The 13,368-nt window shown below is 44.9% G+C and overlaps 1 long non-coding RNA gene across 3 annotated transcripts in view; it reads right to left on the reverse strand.

Annotated features, from left to right (window-relative positions):
- Window positions 1-114: 114 nt before the first annotated feature.
- The window catches only part of LOC118689570 (uncharacterized), a 57,926-nt gene continuing 44,672 nt past the window's right edge, over window positions 115-13,368 (reverse strand). For all 3 annotated transcript variants that reach the window (XR_004980641.2, XR_004980642.2, XR_004980643.2), the window contains 3 exons: window positions 4,941-5,030; window positions 4,090-4,257; window positions 115-648 (listed from right to left, as the gene is read on the reverse strand). This is a non-coding gene — a long non-coding RNA (uncharacterized LOC118689570). The remainder of the gene's footprint in view (window positions 649-4,089; window positions 4,258-4,940; window positions 5,031-13,368) is intronic.

Genomic DNA, 13,368 nt, shown 5'->3' on the forward strand with positions numbered 1-13,368 from the left:
CTTGAACAGCCAAGAGACAGAAATTGGCCCATATGCTTTGTACCTTCTTCCCTGGCTAGATGTCTAACTGTGTGCAGAAGGTTTTGAAACACAAAGAGAAACATTCTGTTAAAAATGCAATTACCATTTGTTTTTCAAGATATAGTATCCCATTATTTTTTCCAGAGAAGTGAAATTCAATAAGGTTACAACAGAATGTAGTCCAACAGTTACCGTACTTTCAGAGCATTATTTAAGCTACAGAATTTCTTAATGATTAGAAACATATGTAGGAAAAATCACATGCAAAATGAGAATGACTGGAGACAATTTTCCCCCAAAACACTTTTTTTCAGGCAAGTAACAGCTCATCCACCACTGTTGTTCCATCCATCACGTTGGAGGTGTGAGACTCCCACCCACCCGGGGAGCCGTGTGCTTAGGTCACATCAACAAACAGGCTCAGCAAAGTCCAAGGACCCATCCTGATTTCCAGCAAGGAATATTTTGCTGTTTCTCTCCTCTTTATGTCAGACCCAAGGAATTGAGGCCATTTTCACCACAGACAAGCTCTTGAACAGCAGCGACCACCCCAATCCACATTCCAGAAGGTTTTCACGCAGGTGCAGCTGCTGTTTCATGGTCCAGCACAGGTGAGTCTTCATGAACCTGGAGTCAGTGACAGATTAGGACACTCATTTCCTTTCAGGATTTACTTTACTGGATCAAATGAAATCTGCAGGGGATTTGTAATTTCACAAAGCCAGGAATGGGAAGTGCTGGAGCACCCAAACATCCTGGGGTGAGCTCAGCAAAGACATGGTTGAACTCACTTCTTAGGCTAAAGTTCCCCACTTGGGGTGATTTCACTGGGACATAAGGGCTCCCATATATCCCAGACTTTGGCTTCAATGCCCAAAATCAGGAAGCCAAGTCTGTATTTACTGCTCTGTGTGTGTGGTGAATACTAAAGTGCCTCCAATTTTACATCTTTCTCTGCCTCACCCAGACTAGGTGCAGGTAATCTGTAGGATTTCTGGGACCATAGACCTCTGAGCTGTAACCTCCTGGCCACAACATTTCCAGTGCTCATTAGAGCTCTAAGTCAGGGAGCTGTCACCAGGAATGGACAAACTGAGGCATTATGAGCCTAAACCAAGTGGTGTGAGCAGACCTACAGTGTCTGCCTGTGCCATCTGGGAAGGATCCCAGAAGATGGGATGCTCAGTCCCCTTCTGTTAGAGTCCAAAACGTCCCTTTTCTGCTGTTCTGTCCCTTTTCTGAAGCCAGTTGTGAGGGGATCACATTCAGACTTCAGCCAGCTAATTAAATGCAGTTAGCAGAAAGTGCTGCAGGGAACCCTCCCTGTGCCCCCCGACCCTGCATCACCCCTGGCTTTTTGGTCCAAGATTTTATTCCCTTCTCCCCGGGAGCTGCGCCGCCGTTGCCAGCGCCGCCCCGCAGGCACATCCCGTCCGGATGCAGGATGCAGCGAGTGGGATTTGGGGGTGCCGGGTGCTTCCCCCCGGGGCCGCGCCCGCGGCAGCGCCAGAGGCAGCGCCCACCCTCCCCTGGCACGGCTCTCCCACCGTCTGCCGCAACCCGGGCTGCTCCGCATCCTCCGGCTCCCCGTAAACCTCGGGAAAACTCTCCCGTCTAAGGCGCACCTTTTCAGTATTCACAGAGAAGAGTACAGTCACATATTCCTCTCAAAGCCACAAGGACTTGACTAGAGCTAAAATGTCATTTATGTACATATCACAAGCGTTTTTCTAGGCACAGATGTCTTTCTGGTGCCAATATGCTGTTTATGTACTTATCTGTCACAAGCACATGTCTACATACATATGCCCTGCTGGCAGAGGCACAGAGCATTTTGAAACTCTTATTAGACTGCTAATGAATAATACGCATACAAAGGAGAAAACAGAAGGTGGGTCTATCAGGAACAGCCTCTTTCTTAACTACCTTTTAATTGTAGGAGAGGAAGAAAAGAGATGAATTTTGATATGTTGGCATCTGTGAAGGCCTGCTTAGCAGCATCCAACGCCATCATTTTAAAAGTGGATTTTTCACAGGTTTGGGTATTTTGGGGGGAGGGGAGGATTTTTTTTTTCCTCTTAAAAAAAACCCACAAAATTTTGACACTGAGAGTATTGCAAATCCTGGTGCCAATGATGTATGATAGTGTGATTGTCACCATGGAATGCTGAAAAGCTCGAGCAGCTGTTTGGCATATTGACAGTGCGAATTTAGAGCGTTTTAAATGCAAATGACAGTATTCAATTGATCGCAGGAAAACAATGGGTCATAGCCTTACCTTTCCTTGGCTATGCTCTGAATAATCAGGCTGCAAATCCATGCACAATAGGGATATTGTACACGTTCTGGGGATTTTATTCCCCACGTTCATGGGGGTCGATATGATGCTTCTTTTGGGCAGAGCTGAAATAGAGGTGCCGCTGAACCATCCCAGGCACCTTGCAGGGGTGAGGTGGGGAAAAGGGCATAATTTGCTCCAAATCCACCACGTCCTAAGTGTCAGCCTGTTTTTCTTCACTTCTATCCTTTCCCGCTTGCTCTTTAATCATTCCCAAGGGTGGCTGGCTTTCTGCCTGACTTGTCTCCATTATACCCTGCTGCAATCAATATGGCAAGCAGAAATCAGCAGGAGAAGGCATGTTCTGCTCCCAGTGAGAGCCGGTGGGAGGGAAGGAGATCAGGCCAGCCAGCTGCAACCCCAGCCCGGCAGGCGAGCCGAAATCCAGCCGAAAAAAGCTGCCGCCAGACGGCTGCGTCCTGTTTCCTTCGTGGTGCCCCCTGCCCGGCAGCGAGCAGCAGGTAAAGGTCTTCCTCCTTCCCCCAGCTCTGGGAGGGCAGGCAGGAAAACCTGGCCCTGGTAAAATTTACCCAGAAACAGAAAGCCCTTCTTTTTTTTTTCTTTTTCTTTTCTTTTCTTTTTTTTTTTTTTTTTTTTCCCTTTTGTTTTTTTGGGGTTTTTTTTGAGTTTTTTTTGGCAGTGGTGGAAAGAAAAAGAAGGGTCTTTCCAAAGCAGAAAAGTCCAGGAATGGGGGAGCCACACTTTCACCTGAGCAGGTCTGTTACATATGGACACTGGTGAGTGCTTGTTGGGTTCACCCTGGCTCAGGTCTCCAAGGTTGGCCATGATAGATTGAAGGCAGCCACTGCCACTCTTGAGTACTCTAGCAATAGATTTTTGGTTTGAAGACCCACATTTCTTTGAAAACAAGTTCAAAAGCACATGCAGGAGTGGTGTGGATGAGGACATCACCAAGACAGTGCTCTCTGCCCATGGCTTTACCTTACCATGTACATATGTGACATCTCCCTCCAAGCATTTTAGCTTGGTGAATTTCTTCCCTTTCCCTAATTTGTATTGCTGAAATGGATATTCAGAATTGATTCCCTTATTGCAATCCCCTGATTGTATCTAAACTATACCAGTGAGCAGAGCTTTTCTGTCTCCAGTGCTTCCATCTACTCTTCTGGTGTTTCAATCTTAAGTACTTTGGGTCAAGCACTGATTTTTGGGTCTCCTTGATCCATGGGTTGTGTGCTCTGGGACATTTCTGAGTGTTTCTGCAATACAACCACTGTACAAGCAGCATCACAGTTTCCAGAGCAGTTGCTGAGATATCTGCAAGATATCCATGATCAGATTTGCACCTGGGATCAGGAGGGTGAGTGGAACATCACAAATGGCTGATGCTTTTGGGCTGTCTGCATGGGAGATCCATGCTGTGGGCTCCTTGCACTAGAAACTGGCTTCTCCAGGGACTCTGACAATTACAAAAAGTTCTGTTTTATAAAGGGGAGATTGATGAGGAGCTGGGGTTGGAAACTACATGTTAATGGTTAATGTCATCCATTTATGAAGTCTTGTTAGAAGACTCCACAAGTTTTTCAGGCTTTCCCAATCTTGCCCAGCAATTCCAGATTCCCATTCTGCCTAGATACAAAAATCAAGGGACTGTACAGCTAAATGACACCCATTTTATGATCCAGCCCTTCAGTCTCTGATGGAAGGCAATGAATAAAAAAACCCCAGCATCGTTATTACCTATGCCTTCCTAAGATAAATCTGTTTACCTGTAAAACAGATGCATTAAAAACCAATCAGCCAATAGAAGTAATTAGTTATAGGGTAGGCATGTGATTTGCTCAGCCTCTGGAACGGGGTAATGTCTTGCTTATCTTGAACTCCTTGCTGATGGATGCTTGGTGAAAGGTCTTGGAGACGATGTACTCAGCTAAACGCTGGGGAGACAGAAAATGATTACTACAGAGAGACATTGCTCAAGTCAGCTCTGCGAGAAATTCATCACCAGCAGCACTGGCACCACACATCAGCAGCAGCGTATGGAAACTGAACTGTAAAAAGTAACAAAATCAGTGAACTAAGGGAACACTGCATACCGTGAACGTGAGGGAATGCATCGTTTCCCAGAGGGAGAAACGTTCTTATTTAGCAGGCTTTTGTTTTGTTACAGGAAACACTTGGATGGGGGATTTAGCTGTGAACACAGAGCCTTTGTTTTCTGGGAACAAAGGGAACCCAATCGACACAGGTTGGAAATGGGTAAACTTTCTATGCTGAGCTGGTAGGTGAAGCCTTGGGCTTGCTATAAAACACGAAGGACTGGCTTCTTGTGCCTAAAATCCCCAAAGCAGCCCAAACAGCAGCCATTGGAGGTAAATTTATACCTCATGTCTGCTTAGTGGCCACAAGGCCACCCTAAAATAAAGCCAAGGCCAATAGGAGGGGCTGCTGCAGAAGGCTGCTGCCCTCTCCCCAGCCTTAGCAAGATGCTCTTGATAAACCTTCAAAAGACATCAATGTTGTCTTTAGTCTGCTGTGAGTCCTCCTGGGAAAATACCCCTGCATGGAAAGTGGAATTGGGGTCTCCTCTGCCCCAAAGGCTTCCTGTGAGCCCTTTTACCTGAAGGGTGGAGCACAGCAATCTTCAGAGGCTCAGGAACACCCCACAATTTAACAGCAGCCCTCGTTGTTTACAAGCAGCTTGGCACATCTGGAACGAGAGAAAAGATGCCTTGACTTCAGCTAAATGAAGGGACTGATCTCATCCTACCAGAAGGAGAAGGGTAACAATAAAACAATTCCACAAGCGTCCCTTGTGATGACAGGACCAGTAGAATTTTTCCAGTCCTGCTGGCAAACGGTAGAAGGCAAAAGTCTTGTGGAGACAGAAGGAATAAAAACAAAATGTCTTGCAGGAGGCTAGAAAACTTTCCCAAAGCATTTTTCTTTAAACTTAACCACATGATTTACAAGCTTATTATTAGTTTCCCCCCTTCCTTACATAAAAAAGAGAAATTAAAAAAGTGTAGATTAACACATTTTTGGATAACTTCCAAGCTCTCAATTCCTCTACTTAAAGGATTATTTTGACAAATCAAAAATCACTTTTTGGGTGGCCTGGAGAGACTCAGATTTGCTCTCTCTCTGTAGCAGAAATGATCCCTTCTCAGAGGGTGCTTACTTGTGCCTCTCAGACAAATAACAGAGAGAAATCCAGTCCAGCTTCTGATCTAACTGTAATACAATACTGGCTGCTGATTCCAGGGAATTTTTTCCAGATTGGTCAGGCTGGGGACTGCGTTGGGTACCTTAATCTCTACCTAGTCACTACTCAGGAGATACTAGAGGTTCTTCAGTTAGAGCAGAGCCTTGGGAGCTGCTACAAGGCCATCTTCACCTGGGTCATGAGAGCAGAAAATGCTCCTGAGCAGGTACTGACTGACATTGTTGGGGAGGGCATGGGAGCTGGGCTGTCTGCTAGAGCTCCCTGGTGTCACCCACCTTTGTGGCACCCAGCTGGACACCAGAATGCCACATCCATGGGATGTGCTGGCTTTCTCACTGGGATGTGGCTGCAGCTCATGGTGTGGCCCTGCCACAGTGATCACCCCACATCTGACAAGAATTCCTGGTGGCCTCAAAGCATAATGAGCACACTGAAGGATCACAATGCATATTGGAAAGGTAAATGGATTAGCAAAAGAAGTGCCCAGAGAAGTTCAGAGAGGCATTTTAAGAACAAACCAAACCACTGTGAAAGAAACAATTATCCTGGAATAGAAAAAAGAGTTATATATAAGTTATATATAAGTTATATATATATATATTCACTTAAAGACAATCTTTGTAAACAGGTTGAAAAAGACTATGAGGCTGGAGGAACAGATGGGAAAATGGAACAAACAGATGGAAAAACTCTATTTCTGAAAAAAAAAATAATCTATTTGTAAAGCTATAGCTACTTTGAATGTTTTAAGGTTAGGAAGCTGAGGCATCAGGAAATTTATAACAAGGCCATAAATTCATCCATCTGAGATCAGTAGGATGGCAAGTCTTTTAGACAGGTGAGTAAGGTGCTTTCCAAACAGCCATGTTTATTATTTATCCATACTTATTGCCACCATCCTCAGGGATACTTTGCTCCCCTTTAAGGCTATATCTTATTCACTGTACAGTTAAAAATTACCTTTCAACTTTTCATTAACCATAGCTGGCTAATATATTAAAAGGAGCAAGTTCACCTTGCTTTCTGCCATCTAATCACAGGGGGAAAGGGGCCTGAGCTCACCAGCACTGTTAGAAAGTGCTGCAGACAAGAAGGGGAGGAGTGAGCACCATGGCTCAGCTTTCCGTGTTGATGTGTAAGTAAAGGCATCTTCATTAAATGCCTCTTACCCACCCAGCTGTTCTTGAGCAGCTCTGAGTAGTTTTAGAGGGGATGATCAAGACAAAAAGTAGGAGGACAGGTTTGATGAAACTTCTCTTGCAGCAACCAAGCTGCTGTGCTTGGGGTGAGACAGCCTTGCAGGAAAATGTGTGTCTTGTGTTTTAGTCAGAGAACCACCACCTGCAGAGACAAATCCAGCCCAAGCTTCACATGGTGTTCCTTGGTGAAGAAGGGTGAGATATGGAAAAAAAATCTCCAGCCACAGACCAGATGTGCAGAAACTCTCCCTGGAGTAAATGAATTCAGCAACCTCCAAGCAGTGCTGGGATAAGCAACAAAAACTGCATTACAAAAAGGATAAGTTGCTCCAAGGACTAGAGAGATGGTGGTTTGGGCTGGACAGTGTTAATAGGTGCTGGTTTATGGTGTTGGCTCCAATCCCTCTGAATCACAGCTTCACAGCTGTGAGAAGGGACAGTAGAAGTGCTCCAGCTCACTGGGGCGATGCAAAGATTGAATTTTTAACTGTGTGCAGTCAGCAGCGTGGAGGTAAAAAAAGGATGTTTGCTTTCAGCACGGGGTCTGGGATGGGGATACAGGGGTGGGGAGCCAGCTGCCAAGGGTGTTTTGTTGTCTCCCTTATTTCAGGTCATTTCTTTTAAGTCGGTGCAGGGCTTTTAAGGACTGTGTCCCATATCTGAGTCTTAGCAGATTTGCCCACATGTTTTCCTGTGTGTGTCTCTGGGACTCATAAAAGCGTCTTTAGCGCTCAAGTAAGTTCCCCTTCGAGAAGGGACTGTCAAAGACAGGCACTAATGTCATTAGGAGGTTACAAGGGGGAAACAAGAGAGAATTTGCTACAGATCCTCATTTCCATAATCTTGCCTTGGCTTCCTCGTTTGTCAGTTCTTAACCTCAATTCCTTAACCTCCAAATCTGTGGAGTCGTTGACCTTGGGGATTTGTCTTCAAACTGATTTCAAGTTTTAGGCAATCTAAATTAGGCTTCCCGTGACAGAAGACAAAACTTGGTCTTTCACCCAAATGTGAAAGACAGGCCCAGAGTGCAAGTGAAATCTTGCAATCGTTTTTTCAAACCATCTGCCCATCTGCAGTCCCAGAACAATATCAGTTCGGTGCTGCCTTCCCTCTCTCTCTCTCAGGAATAAAGAAATTACCATAAACAAAGCAGATCAAGGGTCTTTTAAAGCCAAATGCAGCCAAGACACATTGCTTCAGAAAGAAGCAGGAGAGGAAAAAAGAGCTGCAGGGGAAGTTTCTTCCTAATTCTCATTAACTCTAGTTTGGCCAGTGATGCTGGACACTGCAGTGTAATTTGGAGGAAATGGTGCTGTGTCCCTCTCCATGGACACTCAATTTCCAAGGTATTTCTGTGGCAAACAAAAGTGATCACCACAGGAAAAAAAAAAAGGAAAAAAGACTGCAGAACTGCTCCTTAAAAGTGCTCCCTAACTGTGCAGAGGAGGGAGAATACAAGAAAACAGGGAAATTAGTCTGGACACAAAGAGCCTTTTGGTCTCTCAGACCATTTCTGCGTTGCGCATGGCAGTCAAACCCCTGCCTGAATCATGCTCTTTATTTCAGAGAGCGAAGCCGTTGTGAGAAGATGCATTTATTTCCAAGAGTGTGCTCTGAGTTAGAGAGGCTGCAGCAAGCTGGCAGGGCAGCTTGGCACGAGGATTTTCTGGAGCAGCAGGTAGAGATGAACAACGGGAGCTGGACCAGTCCCTGCATGATGGGGAAACAGGGGAGGCAGAGAGATTAAATAATTCAGTGTGTGTTGATGTGATGCATGGAAAAATACCGCCAGAAGTCACAAAGCTAAATGCCTGGGTACCTCTCCAATGGATCAGAGAGCAGGTTTGGGGGGTAAAGAGAGGGAAACAGGCACATCCGTGCTGGGGAGCAGCTTGTGCAGTGGTGGCTGCAGAGAGGCTGCCCCCGAGGTGCCGAGAGGGGGAAGGAGATCTGCGGGAGCCTCAGCCTCATTATTTTTATGTTCAGCTGCCTAATTACTACATGTCAGCTGTCTGTTGGAAGGAACGATGTACTGCAGCCTCTCGTTTGGGAATTTATAGTGATTAATGGGCCTGGAGGGAATGACTAACGAGGAAATGTTAGAATTAGTAAATATGCATCACCGTGCAATGAGTAAAGCGAGGGACATGACAAATGAGCCCAAGTATGTGAAAGATGTAAATGTTGCAGAGGGACAACCTTTGGGATGTCCTGGGGACCCACAGAAACTGAGAGGAACAGGAGGGCGGGAGCAGCACAGGTGTGATCCCGTGGGGACAACAAACCAAGCAAGAAGGGCTCTCCAAAGCTTTCCAAGCAGTCCTAGGCAGACTTGGAGGAACAAACTCGCTCTGGCAGGCCTGCAGCAGGATGGAAAGCTGTTTCCCTGTCTGTTGTGTCCTGTGGAGCACAGCAAGGAGCACCGGTGTCATGGCCACGTGCTGGGCAATCACCACAATCTGTCCTGCACCAGGACCCGTGTCTTTGAAGATATTTAGGTACTGCAAGACCCAAACCACTTAGTTTATCCATTTCATGTGTAGAAATTGCTTTCAGCTCGACTGTTTCAGAAGAACTTGTTTACCAAATAACAGCTTTGCTGCGTGCCAGGGACCTGTAGCTGGTCCAACATCCATGCAAAGTAACACCTGCAGGCTCAGCCTTACAGGCAAGGACAGCACAGAGCAGCACCATGGAGGGGCCTGGGGTTTGGGGCTACTTTCCTTCTATTCCTATGTAAGAGAGATATGTAAACCCCCAGAATTACAGCTTGCAGGTGTTCTTGAATGGCTGGCATTTTAAAAACTGTAACTTTAGGAAAAAATCCACTATTTTCAGTAAATTTATTAAAAGCTGTAAAGTGAACAGGATTAAGGAAGAAAAGCGGCTGTCTTAATTTCTTGATCTAACATCTCACTGAGATCATCTGGCAATCACTAGTTTGTACACCTGTCCACCAGCAGCATTCCTTGAGCAGTGCAAGGTAAACCTTTGTACCAGTGTTGCAGTCTTTATGTGAAACTTCTTTATATAGAACCCAGTTTAAAATGTTTGTGAGTTTTGGGTCACAGAAAATCTAGAATTAGATCTGCTACAGAAAACTAAAATTTGGTCTTATTTGCACCTACCAGATCAAACCCCTCGTTCCATGTGGCTTTTCTATTTTATTTCCAGCAGAGCAACATTATTCAAATTTCACTCAATTGAAAGATGCAGCTGTTTCTATTTTTGGTGCATCCCTGTTAGAGAATAGGAATCAAACAACAATTCTGCACTGTTTGGTGATCAGCAATATTCTGTCTGTAAGATAATTTTTACTCATTGGAAACAGAAGTCAGGGGAGCAATAGCTTAGGTGCTTCTGCCCTTTAAATACTGCAAAACAGCTGTAATGTTATGTTTTCTCCAAAACAGACATTTCTGAAAGCTGAGGCAATTTTCAGAGGACATAACTAGATCATAGACAAGCCTGTAGCTATGGAATAGATAATTTTCCTTTTTCAGCATGCCTAGATGAAAAAAAAAAAAATTATAGGGGGAAAACAAATCAAACAAATCAACAAAACAAACGCCCCTGCCCCCAAACCAATCAGCTAATCTCCTTCGTGAAAATTAAATAATCTAAATAACTCCTGCTCTGGAGGATGACTGTGAACTCCTACAGGTAGAAGCAGGATCACTGTGTTTCAAAGTGCTTTAGGGCTCTGAAGGCAAAGCAAAATCACCAGTGCTGACCTCCAGTTTCTGATTGGACAGTGATAATTTCTATAATCACATTTTAAAAGGGCAAGCACTTCCCTTGCTTTTTTGTAGAGATCAATATAAACTGAGACTAGACACGTATCAAACAACTTCTTCATCCACAGCTTGACTCTGACAGTAGAAGTCATCCAAAATTATTTCTTTAGTCCCTCCTAAAGCAGAAAATGACAATTCCCCCTGCAACACATCCCCTCTAAAGAAACACTCACAAAGGCAATTTTGGCAAACCAAAGACCACCTCCATTGTTCCCATGGGCAATGGGAAGTATCTCATGGACCCAAAACCCTCAGGAGCAGCCCAGCACTGCCTCTTTCTCTGGCAGCAATGATGTGAAACACCAAATCCCAGTCTCAAAATCAGGATTTTTTTTTTTCCCACAGGTCTGTGGCCTCAGCCAAATGCCACTTCCATCACTCCTAATGGTGCAATGACCACTGCAATCCACGTGAAGGGAGAGTTCATCTCTCTTGAGGAAGTTCAGGACTGAACCAGAGCTCTCACTTTTCCTGGATTCACCACTGGCAAGAGCAGTTCAACATTTGGTTGAAATGATGAAAAAGAAAACTTTTAGTCGAAACATTATATATACTCTAATTACAATCAATCCATCCCCAAATGAAATATTTAATTTCAATTTTCCCAAAGATGGCTTTATTTGGGGGCTGTACGTGCAGGGGGAAAGGATTTCTATTTTTTCAACAGCAAAACATGATGTTGTCGAATGTACTTTTTCAGTTGGAAAATGACAGGATGGAAAATCCACAGCTATCTCTACTTATAACACATCATGGTTAGGTGTGTGTGCATAGCACTTAGCACAGCATAAAACATAACATAGCACATAACACATCCAGGTGGGTGTGCATATGGCATGGGCACAAAAAGTAAGTTTTAGAGACAAAGTTTGAGAACACAGAAACTATTGGAAAAGGAGGGTTAAATAGCAGTCAGATCAGATGGTACAAAGCAAGCTGTGCTTTCTTCATCTCAAGAAAAGTTAAAATACAAAAAACCTGTTTGCAGGTGATGCTGAAAACACTTTGGAGGTCCCTCCATTTATTGTTGGGTACAGGGAGACCTGGTGCAAGAAACATTTGAAATAACAAGTCATTTGCACTGGGGGGAACAATATGCAGCTCTCAGCAGAGAAAAAGTCAAAACTCAGCTGATGTTTCTGAGTCAGAGGCAAGTGCAACTGGTCAGATGTGCCACACGCTTCTCCCCCTCCAGCTGAAAATAACACTACTTCCAAATTTTCTGGGAGCATGAAGATTTCAACAGCAGCCTCAGCAGATCTGCCCTATGCTGTGTTGTTTACTTTTGAGGGAAATTGTTGACTGCTTTCCATTTTGCCACATGTGAGACAAAACAATCCGCTATCCTTTTACTCAATAAAATTGTTTAATATTCCAAGTTTCTCGTGTGATTCAGAAGGGAGCTGTTTCCTAGAGCCAACCTCTCCTGCTGGGGGGTGGAAAATGCCTGCTCCTGGCTTGGTTTAGCAGCAGGATGGCAGCAGATTGGCCTTTCCAAAGCAGGGGGCTTGGGCAGCGACAGGCAGACGTGCCCAACCATCAGCCAAAAATATCACCCAAATCCAGGGCAGGAAACATTTCTAACACTCACCTAAAAAGGCAAAAAATGTTTGCCAGAGGTTCCGGCAGTATCACAGTTAACACAGCCATTTCTCCTGGTAAACAGGGGGAATTGCCTGGATTGCCTGAAAAGGGTCAGTTATCACCCTGGGAGCTGCTGGCCAAGTCTGACCTCTCCACCTCACACCTGGGTGCAATTTCCAGCAGCCCAGCCACTGCTTCCAGTGAAATCAAAGCCGGTGCAGCCGTTGACTTCTAAGATCTCCAAGAGGGAGATCTCAGCTGTGGTTACCAGCTGGGCTGCGCAAGTGTCATTTTCCAAAAAACCCATCTGCCACACTGAGGCTTCAGTAGCCAAGAATCTGCTACTTACTACCACAAAACTGCTCCAGATTTTCACAGGGGTAACTACTAGCATTTACATTTTGGGAGGGACAGAGAAGGTGGATTTTAGAAACTGTTACTTTCAGTGTTGAAAGGAAATTTTTCTCCTCCTGCGCTGGTCCAAGTCTGCCTTTTTCTCTGCTGCTTTCTTGCAGAGAAAATGTTTTGCTGCTTCATTTTCAGATGGGTGCCCTTGGCTTCCCAGGACCATGGGCCACCTAATGTCTTTTATCTTTCTTGACATTTTACATCTGTTTTATGTCTCTAACTGCCTTTGATTTCAGCCTGGCTTCTCTTTTCTCATATTCAAGCTTAGAGGCAGAGGCAGCCCAGCTGAGATTCACATCTCCAGGGATATTAGATGTCTCCAGGGTTGATGTCTACATTGGAGCTGGTGCTCTAGATTCCCTTTAGCATCAATGGAGAGAAATGAGTGACTAAAGCATTATTTATTTGAGCTACTTGAGGCATCTGAACTTAGTGGGGGGTAATTCCTGCATCACCGGCATCTCTTTTGCTCAGTTAGCAATCAATGGAGAAGTCAATGTTGGGAGGCACGACTCCTATCCTGTATCACAAAAAAATAAAATTTGAAGTGCTCTGAATGTGCCTTTCCTTGGGGAGAGTCCTGTCCCTTCACAGGTGCCTTTCTACACCCCTTGGCTCAAACAATTCACAGGCACCTGCTTTCCCAGGTGATGCCACCAAGGTTCATGGACCTGGTCACGGATTTCTGCAAGGTCTGGCTGATCCATTCCCCCTTATTGCCAGGGTATCTGGTGTGATTTTTCCCCAAGAGGACTCATGAAACCTAAAATACCATCAACAATCCTGTTTGAAGAGTATGGCCACTTATAAACAGGGAGGCAGGCTACAGAATGA

This window comes from Molothrus ater, chromosome 9, assembly GCF_012460135.2.
Source record: "Molothrus ater isolate BHLD 08-10-18 breed brown headed cowbird chromosome 9, BPBGC_Mater_1.1, whole genome shotgun sequence".
Classification (NCBI taxonomy): domain Eukaryota; kingdom Metazoa; phylum Chordata; class Aves; order Passeriformes; family Icteridae; genus Molothrus; species Molothrus ater.